Genomic DNA, 14,501 nt, shown 5'->3' with positions numbered 1-14,501 from the left:
GCCTGATTTTCTAACCTCAGTCAGACTCTGCCCCTGGTCACACAGGAGCGGAGAACTGTGAAGGTTTAGCACAAACCCTTCTCCATAAACAGGCTAACAATCCCAAACCCCTGTTTTGGTTGTGTTGTTGAGATTTTTGTGGGAAAAACTGAGCAACAGAGTGCTAATTGATGGTGATCAGAGAATCCAGAAATATCTGAATTCTACCACAAACTTACTGTGTAGCTGGGTCTCCTGAATTGCAGGTGGATTCTTTACCATCTGAGCCACCAGGGAAGCCCTAGAGAAATAGTGAGGGACAATAGCCAATCAAAATCATTAGCTGTTGAAGAGAAGGAAGGATGAAAGAAGTTAGCTGTGACTGAGCTATGGTTTTGGCACATAATCTAAATGCAGAGCATCCTTAGAAACTGGGTTGGGTCGCATAGATTGTCTTTTTCTCTTAAACCAAGTGTAAACTGCCTCAGTTCGAAGCTTGATTTCTTTGCCCAATTTAAGCCCTCAATACACAAATCCAGGTCTCAGACCTTGCCATTACTAGTTACAAAACAAAACGAAACCAACACCAAACTTTCAGATATGAGAAGAGAATCAGAAAGAGAGAGAGAGAGAGAGAAGGCTGGGGGTGGGGAGGCCAACCCAGCGGCCAATTAGCCTGAATCTGGTTGCCTCAGAGGATATCCAGAAGGAACTGGCCAGTCCTCCAGACAAGGAGCAGTACTGTCCCTTCTACTCCAGCCAGAAAGAAGGAAGTCTGCACTTGGCCACTTAACTAGATGAACCAATTGGATCAATGCTCCTGCAAAGTAAGAGTAGAGAGAAAAGAAGATGGAGAGAGAGAGTGAGGAAAACAGCATTTTCCATGATGTAGTTGTCTGGCTTTTTAACCAGCTGTCAGACCTTGGGAAAATTTGTATTTATTCAGTGGGGAAACACAATAGTAATTACCTTCCAGGGTTGTTGTAAGGGTTAAATGGGTTCATATAAAAAGTTCAATAGTACCTGGTACATGGTAGCACCATATATGCCTTAACTGTTATTTTTATTACTGTTTATGAAAGCAGACTTCATGAATACTGAATTCACCTAGTCTAAATTTTACAGCTTTAAGTGCATTCTGCTTTTCAAGTTTCCTTCTATTGCACCCACAAAATAGTTTTCATATGTTATCTGTTTTCAGTAACCTACAAATCTCAAAAGGTGCCATTTCAATATCTTTAGTTACTGCTTTGAAAGTAATTTGAATACAACATATGTTATTTATATAACGTTTTGATACATAGTTGAGATTTTTCTCCAAAACAGCAATTCAAATCAGTATTATGTCCTTTTTTTCCAATGAACGTTTAAATCTATGTATTTGCCAAAAAATATTGATCTTTAATTTTCAAATAGAATCATTATATGTAGGAGTACCTGAACAGAGCAACATTGATGCTGGTTATCTCATCTCTGCTTTCCTGAAACCAATTTTTTTGGTACATAAAACAAACAAAAAATCAAACTGCACACACACAGACACATACTTGGGAGTCTCCATTTTCTGTGATTTAGCAGGGTTCACTCATTAGAAGGATACACTACACACCCAGCAGTGGTTTGTGATCCAGGATGCTCTGCAGAACTGGCTTATTTTCTAGAGAAATGCAGCTATAAGAAATGCATTGTTCGGATCAACTCCAGAGGTGTAGAGCCAACATTCCCAGAATATTGACTGGCTGAACACATTTGAATACATACATACATGTAGGTAGAAGGAAGTGGGCAGAAGGACCTTCAGTCACTGAGAGAATCCTCTGAGTACAGTTACTTATCAGTCTGGGCATGTTGCGTTGGGGGAAAAGGGTTTATGGCCACTTGAGTATGCAAGTGAGAGCCATGTCCTGGAAGCCTTTCTGTGTGTGCTGGGTTAAGACTTAGTGAAACCAAATTCAAGAAGGACTACAGTGCCTGGTAGTGGGGTATTACTGTAATATTCCAGTGAACTTTGTATTAAAAGAATAATTGCTTCTAGATATTTTTATGATTATTATTAATAGGAGCACACAGTAAATAAACATGAAATAGTATTCTTTCCTGCACTGAAAGTGTGTTAAATTTGTATTTTGCCAATTTGTGTTTTGTAAAAACACAAAGATGCTTGTAAAAATGATAGCAGAAGGTAAAGACAGTTATATAGTCATGTTTCATAACTTACTGATAAGTTACATTTCCACCATTATGAATGCACATCCACTTTATTACTGAAACAGCTGAAAGCTGATAACATTATCTTTTGTTGCTGAGAAATTTAATCGGTGTGGGACAGGTGTCATTGGACAGGCTGGTACCGTACCAACAGAACTTTCTACATCATGCAGTGTGCACATGAAAACTAATCTGCCTGGGCTTTGCAGATTGCCCTTAACTCCTGGAGCCTGTGGCTATCTGTGATTTCCTTCCTCTCCAGTTGTCAAGGGAGCCAACTGGCCCTTCTGGGAGTTTTGGCTGTAGCATCTGTGCCAATCAGGCCTGGTAGGGACCTTAGAGACCATGTTGCACAAGTTGTTCGGGTTTCAGACAGTGATATTGTCTTTGGATTCAGTTCAGAGAAAAGGGGCCGTTTACCCAAGATTGCACAGCTTGTAAATGGAGAAGACATCTGAACTCAATTTACCCAGGTTTCCTGTTTTCCTTCCTTGTCACGGGACGTGTTCGGCATTCTGTTAGCCTCTCTCTGCCCCTCCCTCTGTCCTCAGAGATGTCTCCTTCTTACATCCTAGGAAAGCAGCTGGACCAGGACTCCAGGCCAACTCTAGTTAGATTAGAGCTCTGAGTGTGGTTAGGACTGGGGATTCAGGCTGGATTTTCAGCAAGGAGGGTACTGATGGAGGTCTTTGCAAAGCCTGACGCTCTCTCTTCTGGATTGCAAAGCCCGGTCTCAGAGTGGATGGTCCCTCCACTCCAGGAGCCTGGCCCCACAGTGTGGTGGAAGAAGGCAGTTTTGACCCTGGACTCTTGTTTATTCTCCCAAAGCTCAGAGTTGGACTGCCTTTTTCCTTTTTACTAGAGCTCACAAGACAGGATAAAGTACCCAGGAAGCAGTCTGGTGGCATCTTCCGGCTCCATTGTTGTGGAGGACAATCTTTGGCTAAGCACTTAGTGGACTGGTAGACAAGCTGTCATCAGCTGTAAATACCAGAGCCAAACTCTCTGGGCCCTATAATTCAGTCCAGGATTTCTTCTGTGTTTTGTTTATGTGTGAAATACCACCTTCAGCCACTAAATCATGCCGCAACCCAGGGATCAAACCTAGGTCGCCTGCCTTGCAGGCAGATTCTTTACCAACCAACTGAGCTATCAGGGAAGCCCATTAAAGACTTTTGGTGAAGTTTTAGCCTAAAGAATCAAAAAAGTTTTCTACCTTCTATAATTTAGTTTAATATAGATTAGTGAGTTAAAGTTTAAATTTTATTCTATTAAAAAATTAGAAGAAAATACGAGTACCTATCTTGGACATCTCTGGAGTAGGGAGAACTTTTGAGCTGAAAGTAATGAACTAAGTCACAAAAGTACATAAGAAATTAAAAGTATGTGCCATATTGGCCACAAACAAAACTAAAAGAAAAAGAACATAGTAGAGAAATTATTAAAAAAAGAAAATATATACATATAACAAAGGAGGGTTACTCCCTTACATTTGAAGAATTTTTACAATCAAGCAAAGCTAATAGGAAATTCAACAAAAATCAAAAAGGAAGATGAACTGCTTAAATATATTACCCAAGAAATGTGAATAAAATAGCAAGATGCTGTGTTACATCTAGCAAGTCAGGTACTTTTTTAAATTAAAATATCAGATATCAACAAAACAATAACCACAATGTCTTGTTGACCTTGAAATATATGTAGAAGTAAAATGTAGGACACAATATTTCATTGTATGAGTAGAAATTTATGAATTAAGACAAAACTGTTTGATGGGGAAAATTAACAGCCTTTGCATTGTTTGGGACATGGTAACAGTGCTGTATTAGTTTCCTGTGGCTGCCGTAACTAACCACTACCAACTGGGTGGTTTTAGAAACAACAGAAACATATTTTCTCACAGCTCCGGAGGCCAAAAGTCTGAAACCAAGGTTTTGGCAGGGCCACTCCCTTTGAAGGCTCTGGGGAGAATCCTTTCTTGCCTCTTGCAGCCCTGGTGTCTCCAGACATTCCTTAGCCTATAGCTGCATAACTCCAGTCTCAACCTCCATCTGTACCAGTTCTTCTCTTCTGTGTCCTCTCCACTTTTGCCTCTTACAAGGACTTTTTTGTTGGATTTAGGGCTCACCCAGATAATCTGGGATGATCTCATCTACTGAAATCCTTAATTTCATGTCTTCAAAGATCCTTTTTCTAAACAAAGTCACTTTCAAATATGTATTTTATTCAACATTTGCAGTTGTTCTTGATGGAAGGGTTGGTTTCTTACAAGCTAGTCCATCATAGTCAGAAGTTCCTAATGTATGTTTAATGAACATCATTTTGTTTGGAAATTTTTCCTGCAGAATGTATGCTTTCCCTGTTTCCTGTACATGTATTTTAAACTTACATTAGTGGTGCTGTGCCGTGTGAGATCTCCTTGTGTTCTTACCTTATTCTCTGAGTGCCATGCCTTTGAGCTTCCCTTGTGTAGACTCTACAGATTATGCTACTCAGTGCTGAATTTCACAGTACTCTTCCACCACATTCCAGTCTCCCAGGAATGGCACACCTTATTGACCAGTTTGGGAACTTCTTTGAACTATGTATAGTCAGGAGTAGAATTACTAGATCAGTTGACCCAGGATTTCTGAGCCAAACAATTGCTACATTTGACTAAGCAGTATCTATTGTTCTCCATAGTGGTTTTGTCTCTATATTAATTGCCCAGTGTCACAGAAGGGTGAGCATTTGAAATTTTCCATAAAGCAAAACGGAAGCAGTAGTGATGCTAATCATTGTGTCCTCACCCCACCTCCATCTGCCCTAAATGCACACGCCTGCTTCCTGTTCTGGCCTCCTTACTTTTACCACATGAACTTGTCCCCACAGGCCACAGCTCATCAGACAAGGATGGAAACCTTAACCATGCTGAGCCAACTAGACACTTTCTGCCAAAAATTTGGGATAGGGACACTGAAAGACTCAGAAGATGGTGGACCCTTGAACTGAAAGTTTAAAGTCAGAACTTCTGTGTTTTAACCACATTTAACAAAATGTTTGCACTGGTATTAAGCAGAGACCATCAGTTGAGAGACAGAGAAGCAGTGAATGGAGCTGACATATAGCTACACTAGAAATAGAAGAAGCAGTTTATCTCCTGACTCCTTGCATCTGGTCCTTGTTGGTCTGGCTGAATTTTGTTCTCCATTTTGGATGTCTACAAGGCTAGACACCTATTGAATTCTTTTTTTAAAAACTGACCTTACCTAACTTAAGTAGGCTACCTTTCTAGTAACCAAATAGTTCCTAGAAAAATATACAGTTTATCTTCTTGCTTTAGTAAATAGAACACATTAATTTTTGTAAATAAAGTTTTATTGGAACACAGGCAATTTATTCATTTATATATTATCTGTGGTTGCTTTTGCACTACGAAGATAGAGTTGCTAGTGTATAGCCCACACAGAGTAAAATAGCTTCTGGCGCTTCACAGAAGTTTGCTGACCCTAGCCTAATCTGTCGTTAACCTAATGGCATCATTACGAATATCATCTCTTGTGATCTGCCTTGATCTGGTGCTGCACTCAGGCGTGTAGAGGGCTGTTTGCCACACACTAAAATGGCATCACCAAAGCAATGGACATGAACTTGAGCAAGCTGCAGGAGATGGTGAGGGACAGGGAGGCCTGGCATGCTGGAGTCTGTGGGGTCGCAAAGAGTCAGACGTGACTGGGCGACTGAACAACAACAAAATGCCCCAGAGAGCTATGATGCTCTACTAACTAGTTTTTTCTCTCTCTCCCCTTAAGGGCCATTCTGCTCTGCAGTTACTGCTCTCTATTCTTAGGGCAGGATGGAAGCACCATGGTTAGCTATTCCTGGGTCTGTCAGCTCTTAAGAGGTCTGTTAGACCCTCCTCTTTGTTCCTTCCTTCCTCTCCTTTCCCCACAGCTTCCCACTTTGCACTTTTGTCTTTGAACATGGACCTTTCGAGTCAGTGTCCATCATCCTGCACTCTGCTGAGGACCTATCTAGACTCACTGTCTCTCTTTCAGTCTTCTTATTTGAGGTTCTTATTGATTATTTTAATCATAGTTTAATGTTCAGGTCCAACACCTCCACATTGTGGGAAGTGCTGGAAACAGAGCCATGGAAAAGTACAAAGAGGATTTCAACAGTTCTGCTAGACACATTAGACACTAGTCATTAGAACAAGGGTGGAGATGGGCCACCCTCCTCTGCATCATCATCCAGACTTCACTTGATCACCTCCCCATACCTCTGACCCATTCTCCCCACTTCCACATAGGGCTGGGTGGGCCAGAGTTTCAGATAGCCCTCTTTGCAGATAGCCTTGCCACACAGCAACCCCACCCTAAACTATATCCTATCCTTTAGAATCATCATTCTAGCCATCTTTGGTGCCAAGGATGTAAGAGAGTTCAGAAGCCCTAGATACGGAGACCCATCTAAAATCTTCAAACGGTAGTTCTAATATATATTGAAGGCTTTTGTACTACAAGAGGGTATAATTTCTGTTCACTAGGGGCTGGCACTCTGGGAGTCAGATGTAGGCCTCAGCCCTGAATCTTTCTTTGCATGGCCATGAGACCTCAGATGAAGCCTTTCACCCCTCTGGGTCTCAGGTTGTTCCTCTACAAAATGAGGAGTTTGGACTGAGATAAGTTCTGAGTTTTCTTTTAGCCTTGCTACTCTGTTCTGAGCAGCTGGTCAGCCAAGATCCCATCTGTGATGGGGCTTAGAGAAATGTTGTGTTGGCTGAGAATTAGCTTGTCTAGTTTATTCCTCAGGGAATCCCTTGCTTAAATAACTTGAGCAGGGTTCACTGTATCCAGAGGCTGCCCTGTGCTTTCTGGTTTTGACTAAGGCAGAACTGCTTTGAAAACCGGTGGAATTTTATGTTCTAAAAGTTGACCACAGGGTTCCAATGGCATTAGAGGAAGGCATATAAAGAACAAAGAAGTGAGCTATTCTTGTCAGCTCCTCTGCTTAAACCCTCAGTAGCTCCCTCACTGCCACTAAAGTCAGACTACTTCACGTGACCAGCCAAAACCTTCATCATCTAATCCCTGACGTCTTCTCCCCTCAGACCTCTCCTCAGACAAGCCAAATGCCTTAGAGTACTTGAATATGCTGTTCTCATCCGCCTCCAAGGCTTTGTATGTTCTGTTACCTTCAACCCCAATCTTTTTCCCCTGCCCTCCCCACCTTCTTCCCAACTTGTGAGTAATACTTCAGGTCCTAGCTTACACATTCCTCCCCTTCGGACAGGGTTAGGTCTCCACAGGATGTTCTCCAATTGCCCCGAGCACCCCCCACCCTGGTATTCTTCACCCTTTCTGGCAATTATTTCTCTAAATTGCCTCTCCTTTCTAGACTCTTAGCTCCAAGGGACGCTGTCCATCTTGTCACCACCATATCTCAAGGTCTGAGATAAGCCCTGTGTTTAAAAGGTATTTAAAACATACATGTTAAAGGAGGGATAAGGAATGCATTTGCTTCCTCTTCATGATGAGAAATACCTTCTTTCTTAGGCACTGCTATGACGACTGGCCCAGAAGCCTTGAAAATGATCTAGTTAAGTGGCTTAATTAGCTGAAAGCTAAATGATGGAGACATGTCTGGTGGCAATGGGAGGGCTGCGGATGGGGCTCCAAACCATTCTGGTGGCTGGGATAGTGATGTTATTAGATGCTGTCAGCACATCACAGCAGAGGGTAATGGCTCAGCTGATCAAATAAGTAGTTAAAAAGGAAAAAGAGACTATTTCCAACTTTTAAACGAAAGGGGCATTAAATTCTTTTCACTTTGATCTCTTGACACGTTAATCAAGTTAATTTCCAACTGTCTAAGGCCCTAGGATAGCAGGTTTCCCCCTCACTTGCCAGCATCCTAGAGTACCCTCCAGCAGCTGCAAACAGCATAGATAAATCACACACTTCTGGGAAAATTCTGGAGTCCCAGAGGCAGAGGGAAGCCAAGAGGCCAGCTGGGAAGCCTGAGAAACACACCTGTTTCTGAAGGTTCTTTATTTGTAATCTTTATGAACAGCAGATGTCCATAGCAACAAGGTGTCCATGAAATAGTATTTACATAAAGACACACTGCAACCAGGGCTTCCCTGGTGCCTCCGCCGATAAAGAACCTGCCTGCGATGAGGGAGACCTGGGTTCGATCCCTGGGTCGGGAAGATGCCCTAGAGAAGGTAATGGCAACCCACTCAAATATTCTTGCCTAGAGAATTCTTGGACAGAAGAGTCCAGAGGGCTACAGTCCATAGGTTGCAAAGAGTTGGACATGACTGAGCGACTAGCACTTTCACTTTCACACTGCAACCAAGCTCTTTAGATTTTCAAAGGCAGCTAAAGAAAAATACACCAAACGCTGAGTGGTTCTGTTAAGCTAGGGGCATATTTAATTTTATTTTCTCTGTATTTTAAATTATTTTTGATGAAGTACATAAATTTAATAATGGAAATATTGGTTTATAGTAAAGAAATTATAAAACGAAGTCTATATTGTCTAGTATTAAAGACAACATAGTATTTTGACCTTCTTACAAAAGTTAAAAATGTAGCACTTGGCCTCTTGTTCCAAATTTCTAGTTCAATTTCCTGCCAGGATTCTTAATACGCAGCAACAAGGTCAACTCTTAATCAACTCTTAATCATCGTAGCGAGAGCTGGGATGGCGTGGGCCTGCAGCAATCATCTCTCTGTAAGAACAGCCACCCCGCAACACATTTTAGGACTAGGAATGACTCACTCAAAAATACGCTTGCTGGTGGAGTTTTATACAAAGTCATACCAGTAAATAGTGGAAGTCACGGTACCCAGGAGCCTGCTGAAGGGCAAGGCCAGCTTTTATCCATGCAGGTTTAAAAGGCTTAAGAAGAATGTTTCCTTCCGTTATGTTAATTCTAAATTAAGAATTCAGAAATTGAAAAAGATAAGAAAGCTTATGTTTACCATTATGTTTAAGAATAAACAGAATGAGGAGGTAAAATCTGAACTAACTACATTATTTGCACATTCAGTTAATATCTGCTTATTTTTAAGCAGAAGGGCCTTAGTATGTTTACTTCCTATGTGTATTTGTTTCCTATTGGAGCTGTAAAAAATCATCATAAACTTAGTGGCTTAAAGCAACATAAATGTATTCTCTTAACAGTTCTAGAACCCAAAAGTCCACAGTCACTGAGCTGTTTTCTCCCAGAGCCTCTAGGGGAAAATCCATTTCTTGCTTTGTCCAGCTTCTAGAGGATTTCCTCATTCCTTGCCTTACTGCTCTGTATCTCATCACCTCCTTTTCCTCTGCTTCCTTCATGATATGACCCTCTCTGTCTGACTCCGACCCTTCTGCCTCCCTCTTAGAAGGACCCTTGGGATTACTCTGGGTCCACACAGATAATCCACAACCATCTTCCCATCTCAGGATCTTCAACTTAATCATACCTGCAAAGTCCCTTTTGCCAGGTAGGGTAACAAACACAGGCCCCAGGGACAAGGACATAAACAAGTTTGAGAAGGAGTAGGAATTATTTAACCTATGACACTATACCAAAATTCTCTTTCAACTGTCTTCTATATAAAGTTTGTCCTTTTTATTATGGAAAATATCAAACACACCAAAAGTAGACAGAAGAGTACAACAAATCTCTATGTACTCATCACCCAGCTTTAGCAGCTATCATCTCAAAACTTTTGAAAACATAGAGAGCAAACTTTTTAAGTTAATAAAAATATTTTAATATCTATGATGTGTGATAGTTATACTATAATGTGCCCCCCAAAGTGCTGAAATGAGTTTCATCTATTTTAATAGCTATTAATAGCTTCATTAATTTTTCTGAGAGAGATAAAAAATTTTAAATAAAATCACCATTTGTCTCATAGCTATGAAGGCCAAGAATTTTTTAAGTGTTAAAATATATGTTTCTAAATTAAAGTGATTATTAAACTGGATCTTCTTGACTTGATTAGTAATAAATCTATTTTATTCCAAGGACTCAGAATTTCTTACCATTACTACATTCTCCAATGTGTGTGATAAATGAAAGATTCTAATCAGCATACTTTCTGTTAGTTTAAAGAGGAACAACAAGGTGGTAAATACAAGAATACTATTCTGAAATGCAAATCAAATCTACAGTGAGGTGCCACCTCATAACAGTCAGACTGGCCATCATTGAAAAGTCTACTAACAACAAATACTGGAGAAGATGTGAAGAAAAGGCAACCCTCTTAGATTGTTGGTGGAAACATAAATTGGTGCAGCCACTAAGGAGAACAGTACAGATCAGATCAGTCGCTCAGTCGTGTCTGACTCTTTGCGACCCCATGAATTGCAGCACGCCAGGCCTCCCTGTCCATCACCAGCTCCTGAAGTTCACTGAGACTCACGTCCATTGAGTCAGTGATGCCATCCAGCCATCTCGTCCTCTGTTGTCCCTTTCTCCTCCTGCCCCCAATTCCTCCCAGCATCAGAGTCTTTTCCAATGAGTCAACTCTTCGCATGAAGTGGCCAAAGTACTGGAGTTTCAGCTTTAGCATCATTCCTTCCAAAGAAATCCCAGGGCTGATCTGCTTCAGAATGGACTGGTTGGATCTCCTTGCAGTCCAAGGGATTCTCAAGAGTCTTCTCCAACACCACAGTTCAAAAGCATCAATTCTTCGGCACTAAGCCTTCTTCACAGTCCAACTCTCACACCCATACATGACCACAGGAAAAAACATAGCCTTGACTAGACGAACCTTTGATGGCAAAGTAATGTCTCTGCTTTTGAATATGTTATCTAGGTTGGTCATAACTTTCCTTCCAAGGAGTAAGTGTCTTTTAATTTCATGGCTGCAGTCAACATCTGTAGTGATTTTGGAGCCCAGAAAAATAAAGTCTGACACTGTTTCCACTGTTTCCCCATCTATTTCCCATGAAGTGATGGGATCGGATGCCATGATCTTCATTTTCTGAATGTTGAGCTTTAAGCCAACTTTTTCACTCTCCACTTTCACTTTCATCAAGAGGCTTTTGAGTTCCTCTTCACTTTCTGCCATAAGGGTGGTGTCATCTGCATATCTGAGGTTATTGATATTCCTCCCGCCAATCTTGATTCCAGCTTGTGTTTCTTCCAGTCCAGCGTTTCTCATGATGTACTCTGCATATAAGTTAAATAAACAGGGTGACAATATACAGCCTTGACGAACTCCTTTTCCTATTTGGAACCAGTCTGTTGTTCCATGTCCAGTTCTAACTGTTGCTTCCTGACCTGCATACAAATTTCTCAAGAGGCAGATCAGGTGGTCTGGTATTCCCATCTCTTTCAGAATTTTCCACAGTTTATTGTGATCCACACAGTCAAAGGCTTTGGCATAGTCAAGAAAGCAGAAATAGATGCTTTTCTGGAACTCTCTTTTTCCATGATCCAGTGGATGTTGGCAATTTGATCTCTGGTTCCTCTGCCTTTTCTAAAACCAGCTTGAACATCAGGAAGTTCAGTACAGAGGTCCCTCAAAAAACTAAAAATAGAGATGCCATATGATCCAGCAATCCCATTCCTGGCTATACATCCAGAGAAAACTCTAATTCGAAAAGATACATGCATTCCTATGTTCATAGCAGTGCTATTTACAACAGCCAAGACATGGAAACAACCTAAATGTCCATCAACAGATGCACAGATAAAGAAGATGTGGTATAAATATACAAAGGAATATTACTCAGTCATCAAAAGAATGAAATCATGCCATTTGCAGCAACATGGATGGACCTAGAGATTATTGCACTAAGTGAAATAAGTCAGAGAGAGACAAATATGTGAAGTCTAAAACTATGATACAAATTAACATATCTATGAGACAAAAACAGACTCGCAGTTATAGAGGACAGAATTGTGGTTGCCAAGGGGGGTTGAGGGTAGGAGAGGGATGGAATGGGAATTTGAGTTTTACAGAGTCAAACAATTACATATAGGATGGATAAACAACAAGGTCACACTGCATAGCACCAGGAACTATATTCAATATTCTATGACAAGCCATAAAGGAAAAGAAGATGAAAGGACTGTATATGTACAACTGAGTCACTTTGCTGTGCAGAGGAAATTAACACAACATTGTAAATCAATTATACTTTAGTAAAACACAAACAAACCAACCAACAAACAAAAAAACACTCCAGCTTAAAATACTGCTGCCTCAGCCCTCACCTATCTGGGACCCAGTTAAGAACAAGAAAGTGCATAGGACCTACCTCTGAGCATCCAAAACAGGAGATTATAAAGACTCCCATTTAATGTCCTGCAAAGGAAATGGCACCCCACTCCAGTACTCTTGCCTGGAGAATCCCATGGATGGAAGAGCCTGGTGGGCTACAGTCCACGGGGGTCACAAAGAGTCCGACAGGACTGAGCGACTTCACTTTCACTTTCACTCCATTCACAGGAGAGCCCATAGGCCCTCACACAGAGCCACAGTGTTTTACTTTAGACATCCTTCTAATAAACATGATCATCTGATTTCCTAAGGAGACAGAAGGTGACAGAAGTATCGAGTTAGAAGTTGGGGCATGTGGTGTGGAATAATTTTCTGTAGGTGGAGACCATGACTGAAGTAATAGTGAGGGCCTGGAGCGGAAGAGGCATGAAGGCGTCTCAGCGAGCAGGCACACTCATATGCATAGTCTCTTTCTGAGACTTGATTTGAATGGATAAAGAATACCCCTGGCTCTTAAGAGTCCTCTGAACAACTCTGAAATAACTGCTATTCAAAACATTAGCTTTGAGTCCCTTTGTTTTCCACGTGAAACTATGACAATATTGTTAATCGGCTACACTCCAATATAAAATAAAAGTTAAAAAAAAAAACACATTAGCTTTGAATCACACAGAAAAGGACAAATGATGTTTGATTAATTCTCTTTAAGAAAACAGGGAAGTGTACGGGTTAATTTTTTTAGTAGATTTTATAAAGATTAAGACAAGTTGCCCACTTCCCTCTAACTTGCTTGAAGGGATGAAACCCCAACCACCCAAGAGCCAAGGAAACTTGGCTCCTCTAACTGACTTTCTCGTATTCAGATATTTATAATTTTTTGTATATTAAATTTTCATTAATTTGCATTATACTCATTTAGAATTTTTGAATCCCAGCTGGATTGACTAAAATTTTGCCTTTGTCTAATTTACGAAGAAAGTGTTTGCCAAGCAAATTAAACATAGAGAGAGAGAGATTTAGTTTGCTTATCAAAAAATATAGTCCTTTGAAATGCTCTATGCAATTAGAAGCTACTCAAATATTTATTTTCTTCTGTTTATAATGTGGAAACATCTCAATCTCAGCTTTGGTTTGTGTACTTAAAAATAGTTTTTAAAAATTGTATTTCCTTAAACATATTTAAAATTTAGACTGATCACCTGCTGCTAAGTCGCTTCAGTCGTGTTCGACTCTGTGTGACCCCATAGACAGCAGCCCACCAGGCTCCCCAGTCCCTGGGATTCTCCAGGCGAGAACACTAGAGTGGGTCGCCATTTCCTTCTCCAATGCATGAAAGTGAAAAGTGAAAGTGAAGTCGCTCAATCGTGTCGGACTCTTCAGGCCCCCATGGACTGCAGCCTTCCAGGCTCCTCCGTCCATGGGATTTTCCAGGCAAGAGTACTGGAGTGGGTTGCCATTGCCTTCTCCATAGACTGATCACCTAGGTGTGTCCAAATTAATAAGAAAAATTTTCTTTTCCCTTGTGGATTATATTATAATCAAATCAGTGATAATTAAATAGTTTTAAAGCTATATTTGAGTAAAATGAAAAAGGTGTTTTAAAAAGGCACAATCACCACTTTTGACAAATTATATTTAAAACCTTCTTCATTAAATTGATAAGATCAAACACCATTTTAAATTGAGAAACAGGCTCTAATATATTCAACACCCAGAAAAACTTCACAAAAGTTTCATAAATGTTTGCAATTATCCTAATTTTTCTCCTATAGTATAATTTATAAACACTGGGAAAACAATTTTCATACACTGTAAATCACAAACAACAGATGAAAGACTGAAATTATAGACATGGAAGTTTGCAAATGTCTCATAAGGTAAACGAAGTCCCAGAGTGGTTCACATAGATAAAACATGTAGAACACATCTCCTAGGAGATGTATCTGGAAGATTAGGGTTAGTATTTAATATTTTCTAATTTAAAGCTGATTTAGCATCTTGCTACTTTATGTTCAGAAAAGTTTATAAACAGAGGTTGTGTCTGGCTACACAAACTATTTAGGAAAATGAAACTAAATTCAGTCAAACAATTATTTCTTG

This window comes from Bos mutus, chromosome 9 (assembly GCF_027580195.1).
Source record: "Bos mutus isolate GX-2022 chromosome 9, NWIPB_WYAK_1.1, whole genome shotgun sequence".
Taxonomy (NCBI): Eukaryota; Metazoa; Chordata; class Mammalia; order Artiodactyla; family Bovidae; genus Bos; species Bos mutus.
This window is presented reverse-complemented; position numbering follows the sequence as displayed.